The following is a 16465-nucleotide window of genomic DNA, read 5'->3' on the forward strand; positions in this document are numbered from 1 at the left end:
CTGCATCAGAAAAGGCAGCGCAGATGGAGAACTTCACCTTCTCGAGAGCTATGAGCTCATTCGCAGAGATAGAGCACTTAAAATGAATTAGTGTATTCCACCACAGCAAAAGCTATAAATAGAGTGCTTATAAATAAACCAGTTTTGTCCCTTGCTCAGGCACCAATTCAGCAGTCTCTCCCTCCGTGTCTAACACAGGCATGTACTTACATCCCACTGATTGCAATGGGACCAAGCACTTGCTTTCAATTAGGCATGTTTTGCTTAATTTAAGCCGTAATGCTAAATCTATCCAGGTACCAACCCTTCTTTCCTGTTAAAACAACAGTGCTTAGGAGGCTAACCCCTGCTGTGAATCCGTATTTTACATTTTAGGACAACTTCAGTGTTTTATGAATGAGAGGTAGATATTTCCTCTGTTGAACACTTCTGTTCGCGGTTCCTAAGTGACTACCCCTCCTTGCATAAGGGAGCTACTATTTGCATAGGACATCTTTCTTATTCCAACACATAAGCAGCCTCCTTATGTTGTGAAAGAAAAAACATCACAACTGTTACAAATCTTCTGAAAGAAGGTTTAATTTGAAAGCAAACGCGTGCAGTTATCACATGTAAGCAACTCTAAACAGACAGCACTATCATATCAAAAACATTTTGATAGGCCAAGCCAAAAAAGCCTGAACCTTTCAGAGATGTGCATTTCTGGATTGGCAAGAAGAGCTAGACCATATGGTTCAAACACATCTGCTTGGTCAAACATCCTGAGGACAGTGGTGGCGTACTCAAGGAAGTGGTCAAACATTTGATATTATCACATGCAAACTTGGATACAGGTTCATGCTGCCCCTTCACACCAAGTATGTACAAACTGAAAATAGCCACCAGCCATGATTAAGCAGAGATGTTTAAGATGCCCAAATTGATCTCTCTGAGACTATAAGCAGCTTTTTATATAACTGACAAGAAGACCTCAGTGACTCAAGCAGGGATCCTGGTGTAAGTGGACAGGGTTTGCACCACAATTTCTGTTCTAACGTACCAGCTCTGCTAACAGTATCTGATTTTGCAGTTTAAGCCTAGCTTGAAAGCTTATACTGACACACAGAAATACCTTAGGTAATAAATTAGCTTAAATACAGCCCTTATTTACCTGCAAATTGCAAACATGGTTTTGCCTTGCCATGTTTGCTAGCTCAAGAAATGCCATGTGGATATGTGAGACACCTCTGAGCGCCTGCCATCAGGTCACCGGCCTCTCTGATGAGACTCGCTGCCTCTTTAACCATTTTCTCCTTGGCCGATTTTTACATTGGAGTGCAAAGCTTTTTCCCTGCAGAAGTGGTGTGTGTTCCTGCTTACTACCCTGTATGTATTTTAGTTTCTTTAAATTTAGCTGCAAGTTCATTTTTTTGCTTATTTTCACATGCTTTCTGTACATGCACCAAAAATACAGTCATCAGTGCTTTATTTTGTTTTTAAACACAGCAGCTAGTTTCAGCATAAGCTGGCACAAGCAAGTGAAAAATCTACCACATTTACATCAGCTGAGCAGCAGGCCCAGAGGCGGAAGGCAAAGCAGTGCCCAATACCAAGATAAGATATTGGGTTTTGAAATGGTCTTTTTACCCAGCCTTAAAAGCTAGCTCTTCTAATTAAACCATAGCACTGGGAAGAATTTTGTTGCTTTAAAGAATTCTGACATAATTAATGCCATATATTAAGCTTAATGGCGGAGCTGACTTTATATACTATGAAGTCATACATTTGAAAAAATTCACTTCCCCCACTGAGATGCCAGAATATGTTGATCTTCAGGTTGCAGAGCAAGACCTTTGCCAGGGCCAGTGAAGCAAATTCTTTATTATTTATTATTTCAGTCTCTTTAAATGACGGAGTTCCTTGTATTTATTTGTACACAGGGTAGGAATGATTGCAGTACCGCATGGGCTGCCAGATGACCACTGCTGGACTCTCCCACCCTGTCTCTGAAACTTTCTGAGGTTGCCACCAAACCTCTAAGCACAAAAGTTTCTGTGGAGCCCTCTTGTCTTCTGTAGGACTTGAAGCAGACATTAAGTTCAACTGTGCACCCCACCATGCAAAATCAAGCCTATTTCTTGCAGGCGATGCTGAAGGTGGTTCCTCTCTCTTGTTAAAAAGTGGGGCAGAAAGCGCTTCTGGGTTGTTCACACCTGAGTCATTTCAGAGAAATCCAGTCTGCGACAATGGCAGAAAGTATTTCACACACTTAGAGTCCATGGATGGTGTCCCAGAATCTTGTTCTGTGCTCATGTTCTCTTTAAGAACACAGTAGTCTTCTCATTTCTCCTCAAAAGGGAAATAATTTCTTTGTGTAACTTTGATTTTTTTTAAGGAAAATGGCAGGCATTGAAAATAGTAGAACAATTCATTTTGTCTTGGTCGATGCTAAAAAATCTTATGCTTTAAAACAAATTTATACTATCTTCCAGCCATGGTGTCTGGCGATGCTAAAAGAATCTGCCAATGTCACCTGGACCTTAAGAACAAACACATTCATCTTGAAAGAAGAGAGATTAAAATAAAGGGCCAAACTCTACTCCCACAGAAATCTACCCAGCAGAAACATTTCTAAGGCACCAAACAAACCCTGCAGTGGCAGAGTCCTCAAATATTCTGTATTAAGTGCTGTCTCTGGAGAGGTCTTAAAAATTCATAATACGGTGTATCTATTGATGTATTTAACGGAACTCTGGAGTAAGGAAGTAGGACTCTCCACCACTGTCAAGATAACACTGCCAAATTTTCCTTTGGATCTGTACACCTCCAGATGAAAACCTGAGGTCCCTTGGGGCCCAGATATTATAGTTGGAGCTGACAGCTTGGATCTCTATTGTGAGAAATTATTCATGATATTAGCAGTTCTTTCCTCTTAAGGTAAGCATGTGAAATATTACATCTTCACTCAGATTTCCTGCAATAACCTGATACATAACTCAATATTAGGAGACGTTCATCAGCAAGAACAAACGTGTAAGCATTAGCACAGCAGTATAATATAGCAAAACTCGATACCAGGATGTAGCTGTTGAAGTGAACTTGCAAAGAATAGCAACTATATAGACATTACATCAAGTTGGGAGCCTTTTAGGGAAGGCAGCTAGATACATGCACTGTGAGGCTTTCTCACTATATATCAAGACTTTCCTCTGCACTAGAGGAGTTCAGCTTCACAATAGAGCTGCACTCTCTATTGCACTGTGAAAATATTTGCCCTTTTTTATCTGTTACCCTAGTTTAACACTGTCAATAACCTATTTGTTGAATATAAGGAAGTAAGCTCTGTGTTGCCATTGAAATGTTCCATCTGAAAACTCTGGTATCAAACATGTGAGAAAGAAGAGGGAGGTTAAGCCCTGCTTTGGAACAGGACAAAGCCTTCCGTTGAGTGCAGCTCCTTAGTTCATGGTTTTCTACTTATGTGGCTCCCAGTTCAGAATTATACCATTCAAGAGTAGTGAGACACAGGGAGAGGAGCCATGCAGAGGGTGTACACTACACATTCCTAAATGAAAGCAAATTCAAGTCATAAGGGAGTCTCAGCTTGAATAAAGTGCAAATTAAATCAACTAGCATTATTCTCTACATTTGACCAAAACCTGAACATGCATAACATGCTCTGAATCCTGTGGGGTTTTGCCAGCTTCACATTCTTGATGATAAACCCCACTTTCCCCTGAGCAAATAAACAAGGATGCAGTTGATGATTTGATTTCAAATGTTTTCTTTCAGGTTTCACTGTATAACCATCTTGCAGAGAGTAGATGCTTTGCTCGCTCAGGCCCAAGTCATGCAGACTTTGAAATACAAAGAGCAGTAAAGACTGAGTGCAAACCCTTCTAACTTCAACATCTGAGTAACTCTGTTCTCCTGAAAAGGAGATTGAGCTTTAAAAGCAAATACTGTCATGTGGTCTATATGATTTTCAGTAAGCACAGACACATATAATGAGCAGCTATAAGATCCTAACAAATGAAGCATCTTTTCCCACCCAAAGCTGAACAGTTCTACAGTATTATTTAATTTACACTTTTCCAGATATGCTTCATATGAGATGTACAGTCCATAGCTCATATCCACGCTGGATAGCTTTGTACTGCATTTGCTTTTCTGGAACGTAGCAATGCCTGAAGTACCCAAGCAAGGCTAAGTTCTCAACAGGTCACGTATGCAAAAGAGTTTGACCTGAATTAGCCCAAGCACCACCTGTAAAATCAAATATTGCTGGAGCAAGGACGAGGGGTAGGAGCATGAGGCAGGCAGGGATGCTTTTGCATGAACAATAACGCTAGAGAAGCGGTGGATGTACCAGGGTTGGGAGGAGATCTGGGCTTGTTGATCTGCAATGGTGGAAGGAATTGAGGCAGTTGTGCCTGCTGTTTCCTGAGAGGGATCTCCCCCTTTCCCAGCAGGAAAGCTGCTCTGGCCCAAGCCCCCATCGCGCCATCAGCAGCAGCAGCCAGGCTAGCTCTCCGGGACCCTGGCGTAAGCAAAGCGGGCAGTGGGGCCCTGGCAGTCCTTGGCAGCCCTGCCATAGACAAATGGATGCTTTGCTGACCCCAGATGAATTCACAATACTGCTCTGAAAGGAGTAACATTTTTTCTCTCTTTTTCACAAAATTACAAATGGAAAGATTAAAGAAATTCCTTATGACTTATCTCGTGGCAAGTGGCAAGAATAAAATGTGCACTTCCTGCCTGAAAGCCATGCCTTTACCCATAAGGCTACCCTTGCGTCCCACTGACATAGCTGAAGAATTACATTGAATGAGTCACCAGTAACTATTTATATTTGAGGGCTTAGAGCACATGCTGTTAACTAGAACACAGAAGTTACGCTGGGCTGCTGCAAAGAACAACTCGCAGATGCCCAGGGAAGGTCTCACTTGCATTTCCAATCCATCCTCCCACACTATCTTTGTCATAGGGCAACAAGTAGCACAGTGGCATTTTTATGTCTTGTTTTCTTCCCCACCCACTCTGATTTCCGCCTCCAATTTGACCTTTTGTCTGCCACAGATGTCCATTGGAAAGCCAACTGGATTGCCACATCGCATAAGACCAACCCCTACCCATTTTGATGGGCAGAAGTTTAGTGGTCTCCAAGACACTTTTCTATGTCTTTTCTACTGCTGCCCAAAGATGCAAAGAAGAGAGCTGAAAGGTTTGCGTGGTCCATTGTATACAAAAAGGCCCCATGGATTCATGCAACATTACGGTCTACAAAGAATGAATCTGGTAAAATACGTTTCTGTTCTTCATACAACATACAGTGTAACACAACTTCATTAAGAGGTTTAAACAAGAACACGAGAAGCATGTATATATATATATACGCATAAATATATATATATATATATGTATATATTTGCATGGACTAGACCCTTGGGTGGTGTAAACCTGCATAACATTCTGTAATTCCCATCCACTGGCAATGCAGCCTTCTCCCAGTGTGGAATTTACTATGGCCTATAGATATTAGGTTAAAAAGTCAAGATTCAAATGCAAAAATAAATAATTGAGCATTATCTTAAAAGCTATAATAAGGCTATGATTGATTATTAAGGTACATTTAATAAATGGTGATTCGGTTGTTAGAGTCCAACAGGTTTCATGTAACCAGAGCTCACAAACATCTATTACATTTCCTTTTGATGTGCATATAACCATCTATAATAATTATGTATGTAACACACTCATAAATCCAATGACTCTATATTAAACCTCTCTGAACCCTTCCTAAATGGAATCTTAATACAAAGAGTGAAAAAGGTACTCCATTATGGAAATAGATCCAGAAAGCAAGAAGCATCTAACGTTAACAATTTCTAGCGCATGGGAGGGAACTACAGTATTTTGCCAGTTGGGTGAAACTATGTGCACAAAATATATTCTAATCAAAGCTGGAAAAAAAGATATCAGGAAATATATTCTGAAAACAGTAATTTCTAGAGTAGTAGATATCTAAATCCTGCCCTATTAATATCTACCTCACTGTATATGCCTATTAATATCTAGCTCATTTGTTTTTTCAAAGAAAAGATCTTTTCTAGATTTATTTTTTTTACTTCAAAACCAATAATGAAAACTTAAACATAAATGTGTATTTCTAAACATAAGTCAAGAATTAGGCCAAATCTTGCTTTTCACTGCAGCCATTACCCTGAATGTGAAATTTGAGCATTTTGTAGAAAAAGCACAGTACTATCTTGGAGGGAAGTTTGCATGACAGTAGCCATACTGCTTTAATAAAACGCAAGTTTTGTCTCTCCCGCATGCAAATTTGTTCCCATAGACTTCAGTGGCCAGAAGCTCTAACACAATTTGAGTATTTTAAAAAGAAACGAATAGTTGGATTAATGCAAAAGCAAAGCGCTGGGACACTTTTGCATAGGTTTGCATACTGGATTGTCTGCAGAAGCATTTCACAACCTTTCTTAGTCCCTGACTAAGGAAAAAAAGGAGGCATTTTCATTTTTCAGAGATGCATTTATCCTCTGTAATCCTGTCCAAGGATCACCTAAGCTTGATTGTTTAATCATTTCTTTAAAACAATGCAAATGGAAGGCAAAGTTATTTTGATCCACCACCACAGGCTGAAAGGCCTTGGCTGAGATTTCATACCAGACAATAGAAGAAAGACTGCAAAGAGATAACAAGGAAAACATGATTAAATCACAGAAGTGACATAAAATCAATAGAAGCAGGCAAGAATCAATAATTCTTTGCTCAGAGTAACAGTCAGTAGCTCTTGTACTCATTTTCAGATTTTTCCAAGATTATTTCCTATTTGATTTGTGTAGACAGAGACTTTCTTTACAATATTGCTCTTTTAGCATTTTTATTAAGATTATTCTTTTGTAGGTATTTATTGCCTAATTCATTAGCTACATTGGCTTCATTTGTGCTGACTTATACAGGAGCCTATGACTAATCACAAAATAGCAACGTATAGCAATTATTTAAGAAAAGTTGATGTGAATTTATAGCTATAGTAAAGAGGAATTTTCAGCTCTTTGTACCTGTGTAGCAGGTTTCATCTAGTTCTTCATTTATTGTGTCAGTTCACAATATTTGTTACTAAAAATCCAGAAGACAGTGACAATTCATTAAAACAAGACATTCTAAAACAGAGCAGCTGAAGCAGAGAGATTCACTGCCATGGAGTCAGAAGGATCTATTGCATTTATGTTGGGGTGAAAGAGGAAGAGCACCAGACAAATTGCATTTTGCAAATTGCTTGAGTTGTACAAACACATCACAAATAAACATTGAAGCCTATTTCTCAAGCTTTCCTAAAAATGCCTGTTACAAAGCAGCCCAAGTCTATACAATACTCCAGCAGAAATAACAGTACAGGTGCAGACCCGTAACACCACCAATTCATCCATGGTGGATCAAGAAGAGAATATACATGGTCCTAGATGTGGGTTAACAACATAATGCTAAACCTCAGTCCCTGAGAACTGTTCATGTACCTGACTGCCACTGGGTCTAAGGGTGTAACTGCCCCGTATGTTGTGCCCTGCACTTTGGGGTCACTGCAAAGTCTTAAGGTGGTTGCCCAACATTCACAGACCTCAAGCCGGGATAGCTCGCCCATTGATGTCAGTTTTCGTAACTATCCTCTGTGGAGCTATCCTACTGTATCAGCAGCTATGAGTGTTTAAAAATCACCAGTCAGGCTACAGAACACATAAGTCTGGCTTGCAAACCTCAGGAGGTTAAGAAAAAGTGTTTTCTTTGCAATCTGATGCTTGTACTAGTAGGCCTCATTCCAGTCTAGTTTCCCTTTGCATCATCGAAGTTTATTTCTTCCTCATGGAGGAAGGAAAAGACAAAGTTCTTACCTAGGTGACCCTTACAGCTAATATTTAAAACACCATCAAACCCCACTGCAGTTGACCTATGCTTCAATATTTTGATCCCAGTGGGGCCAGGAGTTTGTCCCAAAGACTTGATAAAACTCATGACAGCTGGTAACATCAAGCTGCTTTATGTCCTAGGAGGGGTTTAGCTCTTACATTTAAAACTTGTGAAGAGCCCCCTCAGTTCATTTTGGTGGCTCTCTCCCATCATAGCAGAGTAATTGAAAGGGCTTCACTTCAGTTACAGCAGTATGAGGTGGGAATAACACCATGGCAAAAAAGGCCTCCAGAAAGGAGTGAGGGGTACAGAGGTATTGCCTCCAAGTATATCCTACCTGTAATCATCTACTAACTCTTGGTGTTCTTTCCCTCAGGTGCTTTGATTTTAACTACTTTCAAATACACCCAATAGTTTAACAATAAACTTAGTTAAATTGCAATGTAATGGAGCTCTTCACAATCTGGCCTTGATCCTCTGGCCAGATGAAACAGAACATCACTCAAAAGAGCCCACTCTGAATTTTCTGGAGGTAGCAGGAATTTAGAAAGAAAGATATTGGAAGGACGAACAGAAAAGAAAAATCCCCACAACTCTGCAGATGGGTATGAGGCTTAATCCACTGTTCATCTTTTAAGTATAAGGAAAAGGAAGCCTTAGCAACATAGTCCACATGTACACTGGGTAGCTTCTACCTAAGGAGAGTGCAGCAGCCATGGATCATTCCTGGCCCAGTGATCATCAGAAGGTGAAAAAAAGAGAAAATCAGCTGAACTGTTTGATCACCAGAATGCCCTACCAAGGTGGAGAAAACGACTGGAATAAGGCTGAGGTGGTAGGACTGTCAGCTGTGTGCTAGTGTTGCCTATTTTAAGTAATAATGACATCCTCAAGGAAATTCACATTTCTGCATGTGCACAAGACTGTGAAAGTCCTTGAATACTCATCAGTAAATGGTCAATATCCAAGTACACACTAGTTGATCTGAGTGCTTTAGGGACATGAAGTAGGTACCAGAATTATAGAAAGCAGTATTCTCAGAAAAATATCCTCATTTCGAAATAGTCACACACAGAAGAATGTGGTTCATTACAGACAAGTATATTATTATCAAGTCAAGCTAGTGAAGAACATCTTGTTAGATCTTATAATCATCTCAAGACATTTCCTCTCAAGCCCATGTCCAGTGCTAGATATGGTCCAGACAAAGTCAGTAGGAGACACCAACAACTGTCAAATTTTGTTCTTTGGAAGCTCCCCAAATTAACTTCATATATCCTTCCCATTCAGGTCTATTCTTCTAAAGAATAAAAAGGCCTTTGCGAATGGATAATACAAATGTGCTACAGGGAAGAGTTAATACAACACCTATATTAAAGTCAGGGATGCACCTTTAAAAGCACAATTTCTTGTCTTTCATTTGCTTACACAGTAAATAAAGTGGAAGAATTATGTAGGTATTTTGGGAGTATATACAACTATATTCTAGTGGTCTTCTAAAAACAGAAAGAGAGGAAAGAGACACAGCTCCAGCATATCCACTGTTTAGACAGGACATTAGTATTTGGCAAGGGTATACCAAATTACATGAACCTGTGTGAAATCCCTATTGCAAGAGAAAATGTAGGACAATTATGAGTTTCAAGCAGCAGACAGCTCATGGAAAAGCTCAGCCTCTTTGTGCCTTTTTGGTCTGTTTCCAGATCAGAAATGTCCGTGTGACCTGGCAATAGCATTTCACAAACTTCTATGACTGCCATGGCTAGAATAATGCTGGGCAAACAATACAGGACTGGATAGTGACAGTGCTCCTATCAAGACTTACAGGGTACACCAGCAAAATGTTAAGCAAAATTCAAATTCAGCCTGCCTAACCACTCGTCTCGCCTCTAGACCTCCCAATTGGTGGCAAAAGTCTTCGGTGGACAACACATCTGGATCCATGAGACAGAAGAGAAAAGGAAGAGTGATGGGTAAGATAAAGGGTTTTCTAAAGACTCAGAAAATTCTAAAATATTTCACTTGTGAAGTATGTAACAAACAACATACAATTATGTGATGAGCTGTATAGCAGCTTCTTTTTACTGATAATGAAACAATTCTTGAACAGTATAGATTCATACACCCTCATATAAGCCACAGCAGTATGACGATGTAACACATACCTATAGGCACGTATACAAACACACAGGTTTAAATGGCATTCCTGGCCTGTCTGCACCTGCTTGCACTGCTTACACCTTGCAAACTCAGCCTAAACTTTTTGATATCTTGGCCAATGTAATCACATAACAACATACTCAGGAGCATTTTAGGGGTAATATTTTTCATGTGTAGACAGTAACATCTCAGGCTAATGCCATACTGGGAAATACAACTCACTGATAGAAATGGAAATACAATATTTGAGGAAACCAACTTGGAGAACCTCAAAATGGAAGGATAGTCTTTCACTGTGGTAACAAATAAAGTTATTTTCCTCTTCATGAGGACCTACAGGATTTACATTACTTCTTCAGCAAGGAGCACTCAGGAGCACCCCAGCTTTTTCTGTTGGTCCACAGTTCTTCTGACAAAACATGAGAAGACAGTGGCTTTCTCTGGGCTGAACATACATTGGGCATATAAATAAGGAAAAAAGAAACCTCTAGCTGTTCAAGAGTGGTAGGGTAGCATATTTCTAAAATTCTCTTCCTGGAAAATCCACAGCAAATATGGATTTCTAGAAGTTTCTTTTGCCTTGTAAGATGAAAAGAGAAAAATAAAACCAAGTATTTATTGATTTTTTTCAAAATACCACATTTTAGTCTTTTATATCTTTCTGTGATAAACAGACACTGCCTTCAAGCTGAAAGTTTTCATTTAACTAGTTTTTAATTGCAATCAGAAGCTTATAGTCCAACTATATATAACCCTGTAAATCTTCATTAAAATGCCTCCAGTCATGAAAAAATGACCAGAACAATAATCACTGTGTGTATATCAAAGTGAGAGATTTACACTCCAACCGAGACAATAGCACAACAAAGCAAATGTTTGCAGTCTTCAAGAATATCAATGTCATTTATAAAGTATGAGTAATAAAATCAATACTGTTGATATTAATCAGTATCTGGGTGGGCCTTGTTCTTGGACTTAAGACAGGCTTTCTGATAAGATAGTTAGCTATTCATATTCCTTTTTATTAAATAAAAATATATTTCCTTGAAGATATAACTTCCCAGCTATAATAATATGCCAGTATGCTGATGATTTATAAACATATTATAAAACACAGCAATGGAACATCTGTGGAAATAAAATAATCGGCCTTCCACCTCTCTGTTACATCAGGTCAAACCTCTTATTTGCCTGTAATGACAATAAGGAATAAATAAATACCCCAGTACCTGATGAGGGGGGGTGAGGCTGGCTATTCTCGAGTATGTGCTTTGCATCGCAACCAATGATGTGTACTGAGGGAGCCGAATGACACATTTAACCACTCACTATTTATAGGACATGTAGAGGATGTCTCTTCCAGAGACTCTTACCTACGCTGGACTAGAAAGGCACTTATAAAATTGAATCTGCTGCTCAGAGCTTGGACTCTGCTGTAAATTACAATCTATAGTTTTGCCTGACTGCTGAGCCACGATGAGCTCACCAAGCTGCTCGCATCCTCGCTGAAGCTGTGGTTTCAGTTTGCATTTTATGCAACTATCCTTCTATTTCAGACGCACACAAGAAATAATAATCAGGAGACCGAGAAACACGTCACCAGGAAGAAAAAATTTTGCAAGAGCAGCTTCTAAAAGGATGTATTACTTTGTCTTTACAACACAGTCCTGGCTCAGCAGTCCTGCTGCAGTCTCATAGTAATGTTGGTAGAATTAATCCAAACTTGTACCAGTGTTACGAAGAGAAGAACTGGTCCTCTGCAGGTCACAATCTTTCTTTCTGTTTTCCCTCTCATTTGTACCTCTTTTATGGGGCTCCGTCACACAGTGGCATTTGCAGGTCGCAGTAGCATTCATTGGGTGTAACACTTATTTAAGCTTATCTGCAGAAAAGAACCTGGCAATGATCTACCTGGAGCTCTTTTACTGCTGGAGATGATCCAGGTTTTCCTTTCCTTCCTTACCCCCCTCTTCTCATCGCACGAAGCAAATGCTAAACCTACCTCGCTGAGCCTGTATTTTGCAGGAAAGGGACTGAAGGTCCAAGGTCAACAGAACATAACTTCCTTCAAAACAGTGGAATTATTTGGGCTTTTACATTGAATTACAGAGAGCAGGTTTCGATCCGCCAGCCAGCACTGGAAATAAATCAGAACCATTCAGCTGTACAGTGAGACACACAGCACACTAGGTAATTCAGCTGGCTAACAAGCTGCAGCAAATAATACAAGTTTGCGTCCAAAATTAAATTTGCATTTTTGCTGTTAAAATTGATCAGAGAATGGTTTATTCACTTCAGTTAAAAGTCTCACAGTAGTGTTTGCGTGCTTCCTATCTTTTGATTAAAGTCACTAAGAATTATCCGCACTGTGCAGAGACTAGCAAAGTAAAACTAAAATATTAAAAACTGTTTTGTCTGCCAAGCCCAAAGAAGTGTTAAGCTGGCAGAGCTTGGAGCCTGCCAGAACCTCATGATTTCAGTACTTGTGTTTGTCCAATAAAAATAATTCTGAACATTTCAGATCTCAACACAGCAACTCGCAGCATAAAAATAGAATGCTTTGGGATATCAATTTTGCAGGCAGACATGCACTTTCACGGAAACCAGCTAGATCCAGCAGAGCTGGGACTGCTCCTGTAAAAAGTTCATGCTCATCTGAGTTCAGCAATCCAGAACACAGGCTGCTAAAGCAGTGATCTCAGCAGCAAGATTTTTGTCTTGTCTCACCCCACCGAAATGGAAAATACTGTAGATCTGGAGAACGACTGATTTGAAGTGTGAGTTGGCCTGGATGATTTAGAAAGAAATGAGGCAGGTCAGCCTTTTTTAGTGATGCGCCCTCAGAAATATAAATCTTGATATGGGGCATGTGTATCTCTGTATACATATGTACACACACATGCGTAATACGTCCTATAACCCAAGAGGTACTTCAGTAGTCATGTGTCCAAAGTCTTTCTGAGGCAGAAATGTAGTCTTACAGCCAGATAGATTTATTGTTGTCGTTGTTGTTGTTGTTTCTCTGAAGACAAATACATGCTTATCTTGTACTCCATTTTCCTCTGTACACAAGTCAAGTCTTACCCAGGAAAGGTGATCAAAAATAGTGCTTAAGATCAAAAGGTCAAGAACTTATAATCCAGCTGGAAAATTAGGTATGACAAATCCAGCACTATGTCCGTGAGCTGGCAGGGAAGAGACCTCAGAGGACTCTCCACCACAATTACCTTCTCTTGAATAATTCTGCAGCAGGAACTCCATTACCTCGGTGAAACTAACAGGTTTCTTCCTAGCTCCCCCTAGTGAACCCAGTGACTGGCTCCTGCTTCATCCCACTGAGATACCCTCAGCCTAGGCCAGGATTTAGAACAGGTGGGTATTTTCCTTCAGTCTAGACACTGCTTGCATGTGGAAATGGATATTATTTTTTCCCTGAGTCACTCATGGAAGAAGATGAGGCCTTTGGAAATTAAGGGTGGCATCCACTTATCTCATCTCTAACTATAGCCCATGAGAAGTTAGCCATTTACTCTAAACCAGTTGTCTGAGCTCCACCTATAGTCAGCATAGAGAGACATAAATACCCCCAGAAGGCCATTCATTGCACTCTGTATCTTTTCACTGACAACAGGGGGACAATAGACAACCCATTTAGATTAGATAACTAAGTGTCAAGGGGATAAATTTAGGCGAGATGGATCCCTTGTGATTTGACTTCTTAGTCTTGACAGTATCTTCAAGACCTCAGCATATCTGCCCCTTTGAAAATTTATATATTTGATTTGGCATGTCGAAACTTGGCCCTTCTGTTACTCTTCTTGGTAAAGCATGTTCTTCTCTAACAAAGTTTGTTCCTAGCCTCAGTCCAGAATCATGAACGATTTGATTGAACAGAGCAGAAGCAGAGAGGCCGCCTGAGAATGATGAGCCCAGCACCATCACAAAGCAGGCAGTAGGGTACTCACATCTCTCTCTGACAGAAAATAACTCTTGGATGAAAATACAGAACATTTGAGTCCACTGCAAGTTCAGACAACCTTTGAACCATTGATCTAGAAGCGTCAATCTCCAAGAACTAAGGAAATAGCTGCTGGGATGAGTTCATCCTTTCTTCTTCTGTGAAGTATCTGTAGGGAAACATTTTCTTGAATATCTACTCACTTTCCAGATTGGGTTTCTACATGTACCTAATAGACTATTCATAAAAATTTCACTCTGAGAATTGAAACAAACTGATTATTAAAGGCTGCAATGCAGCAGCACCCAAAGGCACTGACCGAAACTGAGGTGCCATTGAGCGAGGGGGTGTGTAAGTACCTTGGGGCCAGACTCACGTACTTTTGCTCCCATTGGATAGTCCTGAATAGTCTCACAGAAGCCAATGGGATTGCTCAAGGAGTATGTTACTCAATGGGAATAGATGTACCAAGATTTGGTTTACCCTGAGGATCTTGCAAGACTAAAGAATATGGGTGAAATATTTGGTCCTATTAAAGACAGCGGCAAAGAAAACAAAACAGAACAATTAATTTCAAAGAGCAGTATTTCACCCAAAGAATAGGCAAAGAGAGGAGGACACATCATCTGCACGATGCAGTCAGAATGGCAGCAAGCACTGCTTGGCTACCTGTTTTTCATTCCCAAGGAAAAAAAACACAGAAACGTACAAAATTAGTGGAGAAACAAGCAATCAAAATGTCTACAAATGTTATTATTAGTATACCATATATATATGCACACTTAGATCTCTATTGTACACTTCTTCTTTAGTTTGCTTTCTAATTTGAAAATATGAATTACACTGGTTGGTTAGATCACACAACATGGCCTTATTCCTCTTTCCTGATGGCATAAACCTACCCATAGTCAGAAATGGTTTCGATCAAAATATTTTTCCATTGGAAATCTCCAGTTAGGTGAAAACAGTGCTTGTAAAAAAAATCACACTCATTTAGTGATGACACAAGCCCGGAGCAAAGGTTCTGATCAAAATAAAATGTGTGTGTGTATGAGAAAGAAAAAGTCTTAATAACCTAATGGTTAGGACATAATAGGGGATTATTAAAAAATATATATATTTAAAAGTGGGATACTGTCCCTATGGTGATGAATTTTTTATTAAAATGATCAAGTTCTCACAGGAAAGACTGAGAAAATTCACTCCCCAAACAGCTCAGTGGTTAGGACACACACTGGAAATACGGGAAACCCAATCCTTGGTCTCTCCTCTCCAGCAGGAAAAGCAAGGCCTTCCTGTGGTCTTCTGCATCCCAGGTGCAAACAGACACTGCTGTCAACCATGCTTTTCTGTCTTTTTTTTTTTTATGTGAAAAGTCTGCTGGCTCTTGCTTTCATCCTGACGTGGAAAGGGGTTGAAGTTCTCATCATGCTTTATGGTGGGAAAAATTCAGGCCAAGTTCTGCTACTGAGGACTCACATCATTCAGACATTTGGGCTGACAGCTGTTAAGGGAGCCAGCAGAAAAGCAAAGTTCCTGAATTTTGGGAGGAAATCATGCCCCTTTTAGAAAAACCAGCTCTAAACTCAACTACGTAATGGCAATTTTCTCATTTAAACCTTCAGCAGGGCAGGTAGGAGCAGGGCCCAGGAGTGAGCAATACCCACTCTGGGTCATGGGGTAGGGAAAGGACAGAAGTGCACTACTCCAGGAAATACCTGGAAATGCTGGGGCTCCTTTGAATATGAGCACTGTCTGATTGCACCATTGCACCTGCCAAAAACCACCCTGACTCTCAAACAGAATGATGCAACTTTTTGTGCGACTGCTACAAAGGTACCCTCTAATCCTTGGCTGGGTTAGGTGCCTTCATGTCAGGATCCTTAAAAGAAGATTGCTGAATGTTATCGTTCTAACAGCCTTCTGTCTCATATGAAATATACCACTCACAGTGGAAGTAGCCAGGTGTCGGGAAAACATGGCTTTCCACAAGGATTTCTATATGAAATCCCCTTCACTGAAAATCAATCAAATATTTGTGGGTAAACATAAAGGGGACAGACAGCATATGCTATACATAGCTGTTTTTCTATTTTGAATATTCCTGGGTTTTGCAGCATTCACCCAATGTTCTGCGGGTCATTAAGAAGATAAAGGTACGTGATCTCTGTTTGCCAAGCAGCTGGGGACAAGTTCAGAGTGAGCTGCAGATTTTAACTCTGTGTGTGTGTGTGTGTGTGTGTGCGCGCGCGCACCCACACACATTACACAGCAAAATCTTCTAGAGTTTGCAAAGTTCAGCTTAATTACAGAAAAAGAATTTCAGACAATGGTAGTATAAAAATGACAGCAGATTGCAGGTTTTGATTCATAAACTGGGAAGTTACTGGAAGCATTAATCAGGAACACGTAGAAAGCTACTGTTTAATTAAAGATAGTTGA

The sequence above is a fragment of the Harpia harpyja genome, chromosome 1 (assembly GCF_026419915.1).
Source record: "Harpia harpyja isolate bHarHar1 chromosome 1, bHarHar1 primary haplotype, whole genome shotgun sequence".
In the NCBI taxonomy this organism is placed as follows: Eukaryota; Metazoa; Chordata; class Aves; order Accipitriformes; family Accipitridae; genus Harpia; species Harpia harpyja.